The sequence below is a fragment of the Rhodnius prolixus genome, unplaced genomic scaffold (genome assembly GCF_049639745.1).
Source record: "Rhodnius prolixus isolate KJV_2025 unplaced genomic scaffold, Rpr scaffold_6, whole genome shotgun sequence".
NCBI classification, from domain to species: domain Eukaryota; kingdom Metazoa; phylum Arthropoda; class Insecta; order Hemiptera; family Reduviidae; genus Rhodnius; species Rhodnius prolixus.
This window is the reverse complement of record NW_027411634.1, coordinates 18,329,129-18,347,655: the sequence shown is the minus strand read 5'-3', so window position 1 is coordinate 18,347,655 and position 18,527 is coordinate 18,329,129. Positions and strand designations below refer to the sequence as shown.

General features: G+C 34.4%; 1 protein-coding gene and 1 long non-coding RNA gene across 6 annotated transcripts in view; one reads left to right on the top strand and one right to left on the bottom strand.

Moving 5' to 3' along the window:
* rho-5 (rhomboid-5) overlaps positions 1-18,527 on the top strand; it is a 319,932-nt gene that overhangs the window by 142,858 nt on the left and 158,547 nt on the right. The window lies entirely within an intron of this gene.
* The window catches only part of LOC141460804 (uncharacterized), a 62,559-nt gene continuing 58,890 nt past the window's right edge, over positions 14,859-18,527 (bottom strand). The window contains exon 4 of one of the 2 annotated variants that reach the window (XR_012462375.1): positions 14,859-16,808. This is a non-coding gene — a long non-coding RNA (uncharacterized lncRNA). The remainder of the gene's footprint in view (positions 16,809-18,527) is intronic. The other variant, XR_012462374.1, reaches the window with a different exon arrangement.

Sequence of the window (18,527 nt, the reverse complement as noted above, 5' to 3'; positions counted from 1 at the left end):
AAATTATCCCTACTTCAGAGTACAGTAGTGTCCTTGCAAAGGTATCATTTCTACATAATGTGAAAAATTCAGTTAATGTTGTTGGAGGTGGTGACATTGCTCTTGCAGGTACATTTTCTGATGTAAAGTACATACGCTGTCCATTTTCTGCTAAATGAACAAGCGTTGGATATCGCTCATGAATGGAAAATGATAAAATACGCCATACGGCCTCATTGCTACTTATGTAGCGTCCCAGTTGATATTGGGTGACTTCATCGTTAGATGCAGTTGTATTTTCCACTCCAAACACTGCCATATCGCTTCCTTTGTTCACATATTTGCAAATATATTTTATCGCTTTCACTGAATTGCAGTACTCAGCATTTATGTGTGCGTTATACGTTTTTAGTAGTAATGGAGAATATGGTACTACCCAACGATTATCAACGTCAATAGTATTGTTGAGTACTTTCATGGTTACACTTTTAACAAATATTACTAATTAAATGTTATTTTGATATTTTTGGGATATTTGTTCGGGAGCACCTAGAACCCCAACTCTGATTTAAAAAAAAAAATTGCAAAAACCTTTCCGGGGATATACCTAATAATTTCCCAAATTTTCACGGCGATTGGATGTATGGTTTTTGAATCTATCGAGTACAAACAAACAGACACACATTCATTTTTATATATATAGATTACTTATTCAAAAAGAGGAATAAGGTTTTAATGAAAATTACCCTAGGAGAAGTATCTAATAAAGATTATTGGCAATTTCCTAAAAGCTCAATGCTAAGATTGCAGTAAGCTAGAAAGAAGTACAGTGGAGTCTCGGTTATCCGTCATGACCGGGACCAGACACGTGACGGATAGTCGAGTAGACGGATAATGGAAAAAACAGGAAAATTTCCAGATTCTTTTGTTTAAAGTGTATAAAACTTTGTATTAAGATAAGATAAGATAAGATAGTAGATGGGACGGGACGGGACCTATGCCTCAAGGCACTGCAGCCACAGAAGACTTATTGTGCCAGTCCCTTCTTAGTTCTAGTAGGCGAACCCTCCCCTCCTAAAGAGGTCGAGGACTTTCCCTACTAGTTCTTTTTGCGCTACTATCTCCTTCGGCCTCAACGTTCCAAAGGTTTCATAGCGCAAACGTTCGATTGCAACGCAATCGAACAACAGGTGAGAGGCCGTTTCCTCCTCTTCCTGACATAATCTGCACAACGGCTCCGAGCTGATAAGCCCCACCTTGCGCAGATGCTTCTTGAACCTACCGTGCCCCGTGAATAGGCCTGTAATCAGAATAATCTGATTTCTGCCCAAACACAGGGTCTCTTTGGATCTTTGCTTACACAGCCAAGGCATCAAGGTCTTGCTGTGTTTACCCCCAGGACACATCACCCAGTTCTTTTCGTGCTCCCTCCAGATCCAATCTCTGAGAGCCGCGCGAACCGAACCCCTGGTGATCCCCAGGATAGGCTCTGGACCGATGAAAGGAGTGTTAGCTCCACTCCTGGCCAGATAATCAGCTTTTTCATTCCCTTCAATACCCACATGACCCGGCACCCATTCCAACCGAACTTTGTTGTGCCGCGCCAGTAGTTCTAGGGCCTTCCTGCATTCCCAGACCAGGGAAGAGGTCATTTTGAAGGATACGAGAGCCTTCAGTGCAGCCTGGCTGTCCGAAAAGATACGAATCTCCCTATTTCTAGGTTCCATCCGCAGGTTTTCCTCAGCGCATATTTTAATAGCAAAAACCTCGGCCTGGAAGACTGTGGCGTATCTCCCAAGAGATCTCTCAATGAGTACCTCGGGTTTAACCCCATACACTCCAGACCCAGTCCCACAGTCTATCTTGGAGCCATCGGTAAACCAAATGCCTCCCTTCCGGTACTGGTCCGTCCAGTTTACCCTCCATTCAGTCCTCGGTTTAATACACACCTGAAAAGGAGTCTCAAAACTGTATTTAGGACAGATACTGTCCCCCGCCATGTCAATAACCGGCCCAGGGTCAACCTTATCTGAAATACTCATATGGCCAATGCAGGAACTTATACGCCTCCATTGCCCATTGCTCGCCATTCTGTACGCACTGGCCCTTGCCTCCGCCTGAATAACATATTGAAGCGGAGCCAACCCCAGAAGTACCTCCAGCGCCGCAGTAGGGGTGCTACTAAAGGCCCCTGTGATCATCAGACCTGCACCCTTGCTAGAGCCTTAATTGCCGTCTGTTGTATTAACTGGTACACATATTTTATACGTTTATAGGCTTAAGCCTTAAAGGTCAGGTATCTTTCATTATTCAATTCATTCTATTGTGTATTAAAATTAATGAATACAATGTCTGCGACATCTAATCGGTTTTGTGGGCGGTTTTGTTTGTGGTTGATCTTTTTAGGAGAAAACCCACAAACTGTCGAATGATGGACACACCTAAAAGACAAAGGAAAAAATCTCAAAATAAAATATTCACACTCTGCGTTGAACGGGGTTGTGACCGGCACTAATCTTAAATTAGAGCCCCCCCATTAAAAAATTAATTTAAAATAAATTTTTAAAAAGTTTTCTATTTAAAATAATTTTTTGGTTTTATTTTTAAATACTTAGGAGAGTGACGGTTAATTGGAATAGACGGATAAAAGGGTGACGGATAACCGAGACTCCACTGTAGTTATAATTGTATGAAATAGTTGTAGTAAGATAGAAAAAAAGTAGTTCAAATAGATGTTAAATTAAAAGGTAAGTATGGCTGATATACAAATTCTGGAGTAAAATCACAACACTACATCTTTGATATTTTAGAAATGCAGTGCCAAAAATTAATTTGCCATTTGCGTTGCTTCGTATTTGATATTAAGCAGTTGCATCAACTGTTTATACGTTACAATACGCTCATTTGCAACTCTAGTGGATAGGAAGCCCTGGGTGGATCGTTTTTCGCTTTCCTTTTAAAACGTTTACGAATCTTTAATAATCGTTAAAATGTTGTTATCGTTTAAAATTTTATCAACAGTATTGGTTAAGCTGTTCTGTGAATAGTTACTTGAAAATACAGCCATCTAATTGCGAAATATTTAATTTTAAATTCAATACTAGATCTCTCCAACTTGAAATAGAGGCAGAACTGTGAAATGTAGACGGTGTGTTATTGAATAAGAAGGCACAAATTCAATAGATGTAATATGATGATAGGAAAACTAGAACTAGCTTCTCTAAAGAGTTTTTTTGAACAGCGAACCCACAAGTAAATAGGAAATAGCAAAAAAGAACGCAGGTGTTGTTTTTAAGATTTTTATACATTGAAGCAGTAGCCTACGTGCAAGGGGATTATGGTTACGCCATGGATTTACTTGTTTCCTTTCTTTACTGGTAGATAATTTCCTTGCTGTGGAAAATAAAAAAAAAATAAATAGGAGAAAAAGGGATCTTAACGTTTGTTCAGATGGAACAATGTTCTTGTTGGGCTGCAAAAGAGTATATTAACTTCAAATGAGCTTCAAAAAAAAATCTTTTGTAAATCCAAGCATAACCTTTTTCTTTAACCTCAGTTTGAGGTATTGTTAATCTTGTTAAACGCACAATTTTGTTTGCCCTGTCAACAGCTATCGAGGAGGCCATGTACTACTATTTGAAATCAAACAGCCTTAATTTTAGAATGTTTACTCTAAACCTTACAAATATATCCGAAAATTATCCTTAGTACATAGTTTTAAAGGGCTTAAATGACCATTTCAATACGAAATTTAGGTTCCTCTTTCGCACTAAATTAATTACTAAAAGATAACAATTGTATCTTATTTACATATTTTTTTCTAGGCAATTTACAGACGTTTTCCAACTAGAAGTATTCATACTGACACTTTTTAAGCCGTTTGAGTCTACTTTTATTTCACATATTTCCACATATTTGATTAAAATAAATAAATATTTCTACATATTTAATCAAAATATGTACATATTTTTCATTTTGGGCATATTTTCATAATTGGGAGGTGGTTGACAGGAACTGTGAACCTCAGACTGTAGGGCTGTGAATCACAGTGGGTACAATGGTTATTGTAATTTACACAGAATGCTGCTAAACAGTGACGGGCACTTGTTAGTTCTTTGAAGTTGTCTGACGTTGTCTGTTCTTTCAGCTCGTTCGTTGAACTGTCCAATTCATTTCGTTCGGTCACTTAGTGTATTCTTTTTTTGGGTGAAATGTCACGAACATCGGCCTCAAACAAACAACTGGTTGCTAAATATCTTCGCGAGTTTCCAGCAGAACTTTTTAGGAAGTGATGGAGACATTTTGTACTGCACAGCTTGTGACAAGCGAGTTTCTTGCTCTCAACGTTCCCAAGTCACCCAACATATTGCCACCGGATCGCACATAGAGAATAAAAACAGAAAGAAAGAGAGGACGTCCTATCAAGCCTTCCTTACATCTCCATCATCAAGTAAGTCTACTCTGAGTACAGATCTGTGTCGGGCTTTGGTTAGAGCAGATATCCCTTTCCACAAACTTAAAAATCCTCATTTCAAAGAATTCTTAGAGACCTATATTGGGAAGAAAATGCCTGACGAGAGCACTCTGCGGAAAAACTACCTGGAAGATATCTATAAAGATACACTAACCAAAATTCGAGAACATATCAAAGATGGACCGATTTGGGTGTCAATTGATGAAACCACTGACGTTGAGGGCAGGTATATTGCCAATGCAGTTATTGGAAAACTTGACAGTGATGCTGATGTGGATTCAAAGCCATTCCTTTTGAACTGTGAGGTTCTCGAAAAATGCAATCATTCCACCATTTCACGATTCTTCGATGCCTCTGCCTCAATGCATATCCTATGGCCCAGTGGAGTTTTGAACGAAAAAGTTCTTTTGTTTCTCTCTGATGCTGCCCCCAACATGGTCAAGGCTGGGCAATCTATTCAGGTATTTTATCCCAAGATAATTCATGTGACGTGTATTGCTCATGCCTCGAGTAGCAGAAACTGTCCGATCTTTGTTCAGTGACGTAGATTCCTTAATCTCCTCGGTTAAAAAAATGTTCTTAAAAGCACCAAGTCGCATTAAAATGCTAAAAGATCTCTATCCAGCCTTGTGCCTTCCACCAGAACCTATATTGACAAGATGGGGTACTTGGCTGGAAGCAGCTCACTATTACTATGAAAACTACAATAAAATCAAGAATGTCCTTTCACATCTCGAAGACGAAGCAGTAGCGATAAATACAGCCAAGTCTTTATTCGAGAAACCTAATTTAAGGAACGACCTTGCATTCATTTCTGACAATTGCGTATTTCTTGCACAAGCCATTACCCAACTTGAGTCCCAAAATGTTCGACTGACAGAAAACGTGTCCAACGTTAAAAAAGTCATCGAAAAGGTGGAAGGAATACCTGGGAGTAAGGGAGATCTGATCAGATCAAAACTGGTAGAAGTACTGAGCAAGAACAAAGGGTGGGAGACCATCTGCCAGATTTCTGATATTATCAGTGGAACAGAAGTCACCTCAGAACATCATGTACCCTTTACAACCAACGAGATAACTTCTTTCAGCAAGGCACCTATAACATCTGTAGATGTTGAACGATCTTTTAGTCGTTACAAGTCCATCTTACGCCCAGATCGTCGTCACTTTACGTTCCAACATTTGAAATTTCATGTGGTTGCAAACAATTTCGAAGAGTGAAGTTTTCAAAATTGAAAATTTAACACATCTTTTTATAAATAGTAAAAATGTTCTTTGTTGTATAAATCATTGTAACTTGTAAAAACAAATTATTTTGTTCCTAATAAATTATAATAAATTGTAAAAATGTTTTTTTCTTGAATAAATAATTATAACTTGCCCCCCCCCCCAAAAAAATCCATTTTCATAAAAAAAAATGTCCATTTTACTTAAATATTCCAGAAAATATTTTAAGAAAATCACATATTTTCCACATAATTGACGAAAATAAATGCATATTTTAATTAAATATTTGGCATTTTCAAATACATAAAAATCCGTTCCTTACTTATCACTGATTAGCCTAAGAAATTGCTGCATGATCTGTGACATATCCTTGTTAGATTCTTCCAATATCCTCTTTGTGAAAGGGCTAATTTCCTAATTTAAGGACAACTTCTTCTGAATTTCATACTCGTATTTTAGCATAACTATATTCAAAGCTTTCAATTTTTGTACAATTAAGGTAGAAAAATTTTCCATACCAATTTTATACAAATATTCTTTCTTGGTTACTTCTGAGATTACTTCTGTCGGGGCGTGATAGGGTTCCGTGCTGAACCTTACTATTTCCGCACCCTGTGTAGAGAAGGTATGCCCAATGGGGATTGGAGGGTCCTTGAATACGGAGAAAATAACCACAATTGCCACTTAGCATGTATAATTATAATTAAATTATGAAGTTGGAATGGATGCCCAACTATAATATGTAAAAATAATTATTTTATAGAATAAAAAGGTAAAATAAAAAGGCTAAATGCCGATTTGCTGCTGGTGAGGATCGAACCTGCGGTGCGTAATGTTAGTGTCAGCAGTCGCTCGCGCTACCACTGAGCTAAGCCGTTGGCTATATAGTTTTGCTTCTCGACTGATGATAATCGTAGGTATGCGCCTGCTGGACACCGGAACTGCTCCCGTACATGTACGAAGCGTTATCGTAGGCGGAAACGTTCGAGATTTTCACTACCGCACTTGTACTCACTATTTTTATTCTTGATTTGCAAATTATTAACAAAAACGTCGTACTTGCAGGAAATGTAATTATAAACGTTGTACTTGTACAAATATAATTATAAACGTTGTGATTGTACAAATATAATTATAAAACAATGTAGAGAAATTGAGCAAGGGATAGGCGAGGTGAATAATACGCCGACTAAGCCCTGATGTCTGCTCGCATCTGACTAGTACTGAACTACTACTAGCTGACTACTGACTCTTGTTGCTGGGCACAGCAACAAGGTGCAAAGTTTAACTTTTATTGTTTGCTGTTAGGCAGCAAACAGCATTGACTGTAACCCTCATAGAATTTATTTTAACATTTTAAGTTATAATTTAACTTTGGGTACAGTCCACTCCAAAACTTATAATGTGGCCTGAACACTGAATAATCGTTTCTGTATCTTGAATGCCCGAAACCTAGGTTTCTGTATCTTGAATGCCCGAAACCTAGGTTTCTGTATCTTGAATGCCCAAAACGAAGGTTTCTGCTCTTCATTTGGAAAGAGACTCCTTTAGAAGTAGCCTTTACCCTGTATAGTTGTATGTAACTCGTATATTCTTTGATGATTCTATGAAGAGGTGGCAGATTTCAATGAAATACAAGTTAATTTCAGAAAATTCAAAGAAATCTAGAAAAAGAACCAAAATCTGTTTAGAAGAATTGGACTTCCTTTTAAATATTGTTATTCATATTTGAAATTTTGATTCCATATTTAATGCTCATTATTATGTAACAGGAAATAAGATAATACATTACTCTGAATACATTCTCTGAGCGGTTTAAAGAAAGTCAAAAACCCTTAGACATATTTCCCAGAATGTTTTAAATAAAAATTTTAAAATTACTTATAAGCAATATGAATGCCAAGTTTAAATGAAATCGAATGAGCAGTTTTTGAGAAGATCTAAATGAAAATTTTTGATGAATTAACTTTAATGGAGTTGTAGTACTAGTTAGTCTTCGGCAAACTCTTTAGTTGACGATCTTGCTGACGTGTTTTTTGTCTTCGGCAGCTCATCTGGATGTCATTGCTCAAATCTCTATTTAATTGTTTGCACTTCGTCTGTGGATGTTCATCATAAAAGACCAACAAGATGTTCAACCACTCTTTAAAGTAGCTTTAAAGATATTCTAGAACTAGCAGGCTAGTTTGTAGCCCTTAACGCCAGGGCGGCACATTATTTATTAGGTAACTTCAAATTATGGTATCACTTTGCAATTATGATATTATTCTAAGCTGGTATAATTTCTAGTTCAGTTATGTACTCCGTTCCTACAAAATTAAATTCCACAAAATTTCATCTCATTGAAATTTAAAAAAAAATATATAAGTATGTTTTGCCATTTTTCCTCCGATTATTTACCAGAACCTTAACCAGTCCTCTAATCTAAGTGAAGCCTTAAGATAGGTTTAAAAATATTTCCGGCTGCTCTAACACTATCAAAATGACAGTATTATGTTTTGTTATGAGTCACTATCGCCAAAAGTGTGTTTATCATTTTCAAAAACATTACCTTCCCTCTAGGTTATCAACAAATAAGGTTATATCATATTACACTCTATGGGTGCGTTCCACTAAGCGACCACAACGACCAAAACATACTTTCAGGCGTTCCACTTGGCGACCGCGGTCGTTGTGGTCGTGGCGAAAACGTCACTAATGACGTCACTATTTTCGCTCACACAACGCCCCACCTTAAGAGCTGGGTCGAAGTGGGCGTTCAGAGTTGGCGCTATTTTTAAAACAAAATATGGCGACCGAAAAAATTATCTCATGTAAATGAAAGTATTATTTCATGTAAATAATAGAATGTGTTTCTCGAAAGTCTACAAAAAATAAATAAATAAATAATTACTTATCCCTTTACACACTAAATCGCTGAATAACTCAAAATCATTTACCTGAAATAACTTTTAAATTCTTCATCTGAATAAAGATCAATTACACTGATAGCTAATAATACGTGGCCTAAGTTTTCGCTTTTTATCATTGCGATTTCGTAAAATTGCATTCCACTCTTCATCGGAACTAGATAAAGAACTTTCTAAAGCATTATTACGTTGCAATAATAAATATCCTACTGTTGCCACAAAAGACACTTTAATTTTATTTAAACGTAAATTTTATAAATACTCCAAAATGTAATATAAAAAATTGAATTATATATATTCTTTTAATATAAGTCAACTTTACCAACAATTAATAAAGTTTATTATAACTGCTTATAAATGGGGTTTAAATTAAAAAATAACCTCTTCAAGCTTCTAACTTATTTTCGAGGCCGCCATATGTAATGTTTACATGAACGGTTAAAACGCCCCATAGTCCATTCCACTTGGGTTTTCGATCGCAACGCTCGCAAGCAAGTGGAACGGGCAAAATCGCGGACGTGAGCGTGGTCGTTGTGGTCGCTTAGTGGAACGCACCCTATGTATCGCATAATACTATACTTGTTATAAGAAAACTCTGTACAGCCTATGCCTATATGATATTTCGGCATTTGGTTGTAATCACTTTTTCTTTGATTCATTCATATATTTCTACAGAGTTTTGTGATTTGACTATGGCATTGCGTGCAATAGAAACTAGTGATTCAAAGGCAGCGCCGTAAAAGACATTTAAATGAATGATCAGTTGGCCACGCAGTGCTGATGAACTTCTAAAAGACTTGATTTAAAAACTAGAATAATTTGTTTTAGAGCAGTTCTCGGGAAAGCAATTTTATTTTTGAAGAAAATAGTGAATCAGTTTTTCTAGAAATTCATATAAAAAATGAAGAAACTATTTAAAAAAATCGTCGCATTTATGTTGGTACTTTAATATCGAAAGCGATAATGTTATGAAACAATAATTATATTATTGATTATCGATTGTTATCATTATCGATTTTGTTTATTCCGTAAAAAAAGGCAAGTTTTCCGAGTTCAGGGAAATATAAACTAGATGTATGAAAAACCTTTTTCGAAAATTTGCTACAATGGTTTGTCTTTCAGAAAGTCTTTTATCGTCTAGGAATATTTTATAAATACAAACTGAAAGTGCAGGGAAAGTAAATAAATCTGGATTTCTGATACAATTGAGTGATTAAAAATAGGTAATTTGAAACATAATTAGATAAATATAGTTATTTATTTAACAAGTGTGGAAAGTAGTACTTTTCCTCACGCGAGGCAGGGTTTGCACGCACGAGCGAGCGAAGCGATGCGAGTGCAAATTGCCGAGTGTGAGGAAAATACTTTACACTAGAGTTAAATATTATATTTTTTCTGCAACCATTTATTAACTAATAAAATTTAAAAATTTCATTTTTACAGTCTACAAAAAGTAATTTATTTATTATAAACATTTATTGTTATATTACAATTATTTACATTACTTACTTATTTACATTACTTATTACATTTTCTGCTGTTTCTTTTATTGATGGAGGAGTGTTTTCTAAACAGGAATCACTAGAATCCATTTTAAATTTCTATAAGGTAACACTATAACCTTTTTAACTGTTATAATTAAAAATATCTAATTATTTATTAAAGTATTATTTTTATTTCTATATTCCTTTCAATTTTTATTTTATTTTTTAATATTCGTTTTTAATTATTTAAATAAAATAAATTTAAATAAGCTTATTAGAGTTTTACAGAAAATATTTATGTTAATAACAAAACTTCTTATATCAAGGAAGCACAATAAAGTTTTTCCACTCACTTGTGCGGAAAGTGACACTAATGGGAATTTCCCCCCACTAGTGTGGGAAGTTGGGCATTACACAGCTGATTTTAATTGAGTAATGAGAACTTCCCTACATGGTTGCAGAAAAAAGATATTTTATTGCAAATAAAAAAACGCTAAACAGACACTTTTAATGGGAGAATTATGTAGACTCTTAATAGGTACAATCCAGCGGGAACACGTACAGCTAATAAACTAATAAAAAAAAATAATTTATGAAAATCCAGTAAATAAACTAAACACAATCAAGTTTGCAAAGTATTCATCTAGGTTACATTGTTTTAGAAAGGGAGAAACGTTTTCATACGTTGGCCAACCTCCCAGGAGGACGTGTCACTGAATATGCATGGACATTTAATTCGGCAGGAATATAACAGTCAGTGGTACGAGGAAGATGGTAAGGTTGAAGTTGAGTAGCACGGTTAGGTACATTGATATGTTTCAGTTAGACACTCCTGTTAACGATATTTTAATAAAAATTTCGTATTAAAAATGTACAAGAATATTCATTCTTCTTAATGTTTATATTTTAGTAGAATACACATTTTTGGATAAAATATCAAATAAATTGTGAAGCTATCAGCTGCCTTTGGGAGACAGTAAACAAAACTAGATCGTAAATCAGTTCATTATGTAGAGTTTCATTTATTGATCTTGAATAATTACTCTGAGCTTATCAGAAAAACTTGCAAATATTTCATTTAAATCTTTATTTTTGCATTCGATCAGTGCTGGTCCAAACCCTAAAGATTTACAGTTGAATTGGCTTTAAATTTAAATTGCTGTTCATTATTTTTAGTGACTGATTCATAGTTTCAATAGGATGAAAAAATAATTGCCATATCTAGGTCATGTTCAGGGCTAGATTATACACAAGAATGGTGTCGTGGCAGTGACTTCGGTGACGTTGAATGCCGGAGATTTCAAATTGTAGATTAAATGAAGTGTAAATCAATGAGTTCCATTGATGGTGTTAAAACAAAACTGTTATCGAGGCATTTTCTTTAAGAAGGGGGTAATTTTTTTCTGATTCCCTACTTTCCTTTTGGAGGCTGATCATTGCTGATTATATTTCCAAATTATTGATGTTTTAAAGGTGAAACTGTTTTGAATATTGCAAAATTAAATGCTAAGGGGGTTCAATTAATAAATTGAAGTGGCCACATTATGATGCACTGTCAGCCATTATAGTCTCCACAAGTGGGTGACCTAATGACCTTTAAAAAACGTTTCCATATTACCTGCTCTTCCATCATCTGTCTATGTATCTACTGTCATTCATAAACTCTGGAAATTTGGCATTTCGCTTAAGCACAGGATCGATCCCAAAGTGAGGTATCAATAAAATCGATCAATGTGAAAGTGCCACTATACTATACCATTTCCCTTAAAGTGGCTGTACTAACTGTATTGTATATGGAGATCTCTTAATGTTACCCTTATTTGAAAGATTTTTCGAGGGAAATTCATTTGAAGGTTATTTGTTATTGTACTTCTTGCCACCTAGATAATTTTATTGACAAGTGAGTATAAAGTTCCAAATTAAGAAAGTTGACTTCCAGACAATGCTTTTTTAACCGAAAAGATTTTTTTAAATGTTTTTAGATTTCCTCAAAACCTCTTACATTCTAAAATTGTTTATCCCCCCAAAAAAATCGATTAAGGATAGTAATGTGAAAAAATGGTTTGGCAAGATTCTTTCTAAATTGCCTGTTTTCTGTGATGTACAGTGCTGCCGGAAGTGTATTGTTAAGAGAAAAAATATTTAACTAAAAATATAGTTTAAATACAATTTTATAACTTAAGAATCTATTTACTCAAATCGATTGTTAACTTGTTGAAAATATAATTAGGTTGGCACTGCTGGGTAATATCTTTGATTTTACCTTCTTAATAACCATATTTATTGTTTCTCTGACCGGCTTTGAACTTATATTCATAATTAGTTCATGCCGTACGTTACTTGTGTTTTTTCAGTGTATTTATTTGTAATATTAATAAAGTATTATTATTATTCGGAGTTTAGAAAAAATTGTGATTTAAAATCTTATGAATAGCAGTTATAGCTATTCATATTAGTGGTTTATACCAGATCATTAAGCTTGTAATTAGTTTGCCTTAATTCATTCCCTGAACCGAAAAAGTAACGTCTTTTCCTGGCATGATACAGTACATAACACTCAGCGTGAATCATCACCAGTTGCATGTGCGTTGCAGTTATTCCCAAGATTTAATTCACCAAGAAGGCCGGAAATATACTGAGTGAGATTTCAGTCTTTATTTTAGATAAATTTAATTTTGTGACTTTTTGCCTGCTCTTCATTGAAGAAAAGTTAGGTCATTTGTTAGAATGAACGTGTAAGTATTTTACTTTTTACTCGTAAAATATGTGAGTGACATTAATTATTAAAAAAATAAAATAAATATTGTTAATTTATAGAGGAAGAACTGTGTACAATAGGCTACCCTATTTTTGGGGGGGAATTCTCTGAGTCAGAATAAGGAAATATCAGAAACTAGTTGCCTATATGCCTGATTTAAGACGGAAATTAATTTCATTTGAGCACTTTTAGCCTTAGCCTTGTCAGTTAACAAAAATATTACTCCACGTGTGTTTAAGGACTGTTCTTTTATCATTTCTTATTAACCCTTAAAAAAAAAAGAATACGTTTTTAAAACCATAACCTGAAAGTAGAAGGTTTTGCTTTTGAATGAGTAGGTTACCTCCAAAGTTCGCCAGGATTAAATGTCTGTTGTATAACACCCTTATGACCATTTCTTGCAGCAGATCATGTAACAAAGTTTTCTTCAAATAAGTTTGTGCGAAAACAGAAATGTTAAGAACTAAAAATCTCTTTTGAATCTGGCGTTTCAGCTGAACAAATTACCTTCACACTTTTTTTAATTTTTTTTTTACCTTTTTATTGAAATTTACACCTGTACCTAAAGGGTACAATAAGTAAATGCGATAAGCGTATATAAATAACGTGGCAGACGTGAATGGCGGTCATCCAGTGATGGCCGCCATTAGTCACCCAGTTGGTCACGGGGCCAACGGCGCCTCAGCCGTCTTCGAGGATTGGAGGGTAGCGTAGCTGAAGAGCTATAGGGTTGGGATGAAGTGGGAGTTTTTGTTGAAATTTTTTTTATCGGATTTTGGCAAGTTCGGAGATGAGTGGAATTTGGAGATCTGTATGGATTGTGTGGTTGCTAACATAGAATGGAGCGTCTACTATGCGGCGGAGTACTTTGGATTGGAGTGTCTGCAGTCTATTGATGTTGGATTTTTTAGCTGTTCCGTAAGTCCATATTGGTGTGAGAAGAGCTGTATAGAGTCGTCGTTTGTTCTGTAGTTAGAGTTTTGAGCGTTTGTCTTAAATTCATATGTGTTTGTTTCATTATTATAAATTTACAATTTATATTACAAGATAATTAATAGAATTTAATTGTTGTTGAACCTCTCCTCATTAGAACAATGGGTTCACGAAATGAGCTATTAAGATTAATGAAACAAGTCCCGAAACCTCAACTTCACCCTTCGTCGCATTGTTCTTTCTCCAGTCTTCTGTAATCTAATACCTCTAACCAATAGTCAACGTCGTCTGCTATTTTTGCCTTAGCTTAGACCGAAGTCTTTCTTCTTCAGAGCTAAACAGACGCTATCAACAACTTATAAGACTCTTACGTTGTCTCTAGATAACGAAAGACAACCTTATACTTCTATTTTAAAACCTATCTGAGCGGTTTGGGTTCAACCATACCTCATAATATCCAAACAATTAAATCGCTACAATCTAAAATGATGCGATCCACAGTAAACTCCTCTTTTTACGTCTTTAACCAGATTGTTCATATCAATCTTTTATCAACCAAGAAGCCAAAAAACCCGAAACAGGAAACTCCACTTCAATCTGCAGTCAAACGCAAATCCTCTAGCTAAAAGTATTTTTTCTAGAACCCAACAAAGCATTTTAAATGCCTCGTGATTCTCCCCACTAGTAAAGAGATTGACTAATAGCTCAGTGCTGTGGAGTAACTTCACTCGTTTACTTATAAGTTAATTGTTACTTTGTCAGCGCTAACACGTTGATTGAAGCATAAATAAAGGATACAAAATAAATATTGCAGTTGAATTACTAAATGAGGCTACTAATTACTAAATAAGTTTATCTGTTGATGATTTTATCTGAATTTATAACCTTTAATGGAGGAGAGGACTTAGTGTTGGTATCAGGAAATGGATATTTCCGAACCGCCCTTCGTAGGGCTATCCTGGAGAGGAAAGTGGATTTTAATATGGGCAGCATCTTTCGGAAGGCGTTGGATGGGTTGGTTGCTAAATATACTGATGATCCCTGATTGGCGGCTCTCTTCTTCCAAAACTGTCCTAATGAGGCTGGTTCCCTTCATCTGGTCTCCATCATCTTCAGAACATCTGTGGCCTTTGTGGCAAGAGATTTGTTGGCGTCATCAAATGATTATCTTCAAACGCTGGCTTCTACTCTTGGATTCCTTGGACCAGATGTTGAAAGGTATTGTAAAGTTTTTCCTCTATCTTTCACTATCTGAAAAACTTCAACTACAACTAGTGACTGCCACTAGTTATTAATATGTGGGTCCGTAAATAATAAAACTCGCTAAACTTGTAACAAACCTGATTTATTAGCGCAGTAACATTACTAACATTTACTAGCAACTATTACTATTCACTACATTTACTATTCCCTACAGTCACAACAGTTTACTGTTACCCTTTCTACATAAGTACACAACAAAAACTGTTCAACGACAGACTACTAGTCCGCACTACACTGAATAGCACTAAACTCGACTGTACTAGCAAAACTCAACTCAACCAATTGCTTACCACTGTTACTCACTCACTAACTGACTGACTGACTAACCGGCTAACTCCTAACGCCGAAGAACTCTACAAACTATCTGACTGGGACCGCTCACTTAGTTTTATATAGCAATGGAACATTCTAGACTTCGCCAGAAACTCCCAGAACAATCTAGGCTTTTCTGTCTGGCCCAGGTCAAGTCTGGACTTTTGTTAGCCCCTCCCAGCGACCCCTCAACAAACCATACGCTCAATCCCCTCCCAAGAGTCGACACCAAGGTCACTTCATTACAGTATATTACCTTATCTTGCATTATTTCTGCTGTATTTAATTTTTACCCAGTCTTCTTCAGAATATCTTGGAAGGCATTGAATAGAAAGGACATATTAATCTGACTCATGAGTGTCTGCTATTCCTAGAAATTCTCTAGGGAACCAAGGTTTGTGTTTTCATCACCTGGGAGTTAGTCTTAAAGAGTATAGGGCTAAATATTATATTTTGGAAGTTGTGCAGTACACTCGTTAATTAAAAACAAGAAGACTTAACAACAAAAATTTGCTTTAGTAAAAAGAAAATGTCAAAATAAAATAAAAAATAACTACAATAAGTATCTAGTAAAAATAAATATGTCGCAAAGTTTTATGCATTTTCATAATAAACTGAAAAACTTGTTGGCGTGCTAAATAGTGTATAACATAGAATTTACTGTGCCGCGAGCAAAACAGCTTATGATGGCATGGTAATCAATAGCGTATACATAACCTTCAGAAAGAATCTCTTCTTCTTGCTCATTTGAAATTAACCTTAAATATTCTTCCAGACGATTTTAACATTTTTTTTGTTTATTTATTGTTTTATTTGTGGCGAAAAAGTTAACAATTAATATGTGAATAGTTGTTCTTATAACTCTTGTTTAGCAGTTAATATTGAAGCAATAACACAATAGTACTAGCGAGCAATGGTGGTACGTACAAGTGGCTCTTTTATCTCTACAGAAAAATAAATTACTATTTTCTCTCTGTTTTGTATGACGTTATCGAACACAAATCAATTAAGGCTTTACAAGTTACTCAACAACAATATTAAACATAAATCTATTAAATATTAGGTACTTGTTTACAGTACTTTGGGTACAATTAATCTGTATTCAAATTAAGATCCAAATAATTTATTTCATAGATAAAGTTAAAGGTCACCTTGTACTTGTACTTTAATATAAACAACAGGTATTCTTTGTAACTAGATTAAACATGTCCAGCACTTTGACAAAAATTAAAGAAAAATTTATATATCATATTTTCAATTTTTGAAATTCATTTAATCTCAAAATTTTAGCAACAAATGCTCACTTATATTATTACGTAAGTGATAAAATTGTACAATTTAGTGAAAGAACATTTTAGTGAGAAGCTTTCTGTGACGAGATAATTCGGCCTGGAGATCAAGAGTGCACTGAAAATAAATGAATAAATAAAAATCCCGGGCGCCATTTTTGTCCTCAGTTGTTGAAAGACCTTAAATTAAAAAAAAAATAATATATTATTTTGGTGATTGGCAAAGATCATTGCATTTTATATTGTACAAATTTTCTTTCTTAGATTTCTCTTAAAGAATTATTTTATAAATGTATATAAGGAAAAATATCACTTAAAAGAAACGAAATAAGCTGTCTCCTTTTCAAGGAAACCTCTTTTGAGGTTTCCACTTTTGAATACACAACTTTTTTCAAGTTGTTATTTTAAAGTAATTCATATAATCTTGTTAAACAAGATGTAAGTAATAAAACCAACGATTTCTTTAAAATAGAATTTAAGATAAAAGCTTAAGCAATTAAATATAGAACAATATAAACATTTAATATCATAGCAATTATTATTATTTTTTAATTTAAGGCTTGTCAAGTGCCTTTCTTTAGTGCAGTTTGTCTACCTCCCGACAGAGTTCTCTAGTTACAAAAAGGCACTGTCCATCACAGAACAGTGAGTTGGTAAAGTATCTCTAAAGAAGAAGATAATTATTATACAGGGTGTTCAGCATAAGGCTATCGTAACTTCGGGAGGTGATTCTGGGCATCATTTGCGACAAAAAATTCCATATAAACTATGACTCGATTCAGTTCCGTTTTATAGATATTTTTAATTTTATGTTTTTTCAAGGTACTACTACTTTTTAGCAAACAGTTGTCTATATTTCTCAAACTATTATAGCTGCATCAATTTCAATAAGCTCATTAGAAAGAAGGTTAAATTTCCTTTTAAATAAGCTAATTTATATTCCAAAATAATAATATCAAGTATTTCACTTTGTGGCCCAAACATAAGAAATAGCAAGTTTCTAATTTTTTCCAAAAACTTTCGACTTCATTTTTCTCAAAAATATTATGTATGTAAAAAAACGTGCACTATTCAGGAAAAACATCTACATACAATCACCTTTCGAACGGTATACAATACATTGGGGTTATGTTAAAAATTGATGCAGAAATCTCTGATTAATTGCAATAAAGTGGGCCTCAAAACAGCGTCGGCATCATGAAAGGAATTCTCCTACCATAAGAATATAATTGATCAGAAACATTAAATCCTGTACGACTTTTTGCAAACGTGTAATTTAATAATTAATTAATTTAAGAACTATATTCAAAAATATAAAATTTACATTATAAATAATAAAATAAAATAAAAAGAAGAAAAATGAAAATGATGTTAAATGAGGGTTAGGTACCAATTTCGAAAGAAATGATTTTCGTTTAACGAGTTTAGATCTGTGTGTTAGCCGAATCGAGACATAGTTTATATGAAATTTTTTTGTAGCAAATGATGTCCAGAATCGCCTCCCAAAGTTACGGTAGTCTTATGCTGAACACCCTGTATAAGATTGGCAGCTAGATTCAAACAAGAGATCTCCGCGTGAGAATCCAGGATGATAACCACTAATCTTCAAGCTAATTCCTTCACTTAATTCTTGTTTTATCGCTTAGAAAAATTGCAAAAAAAGGGTACCTTTTGTTACAATAAAGAAAACACACGTTTCATCTCAAAGATGATTTTTTTTTCTATTGAATGAAATTAAATTATTAAAAAATGAGCAAATCACGACATAGAATTCTAGAAAAACAAAAAAAATTGAAGGGATGGTCGTACACGTTTTATTACATTAAACAGAATTTACGATTATTTATTTATTTATTTTAGGGTTTTCCATTCATTATTATTATATTCAAAACATTGTAT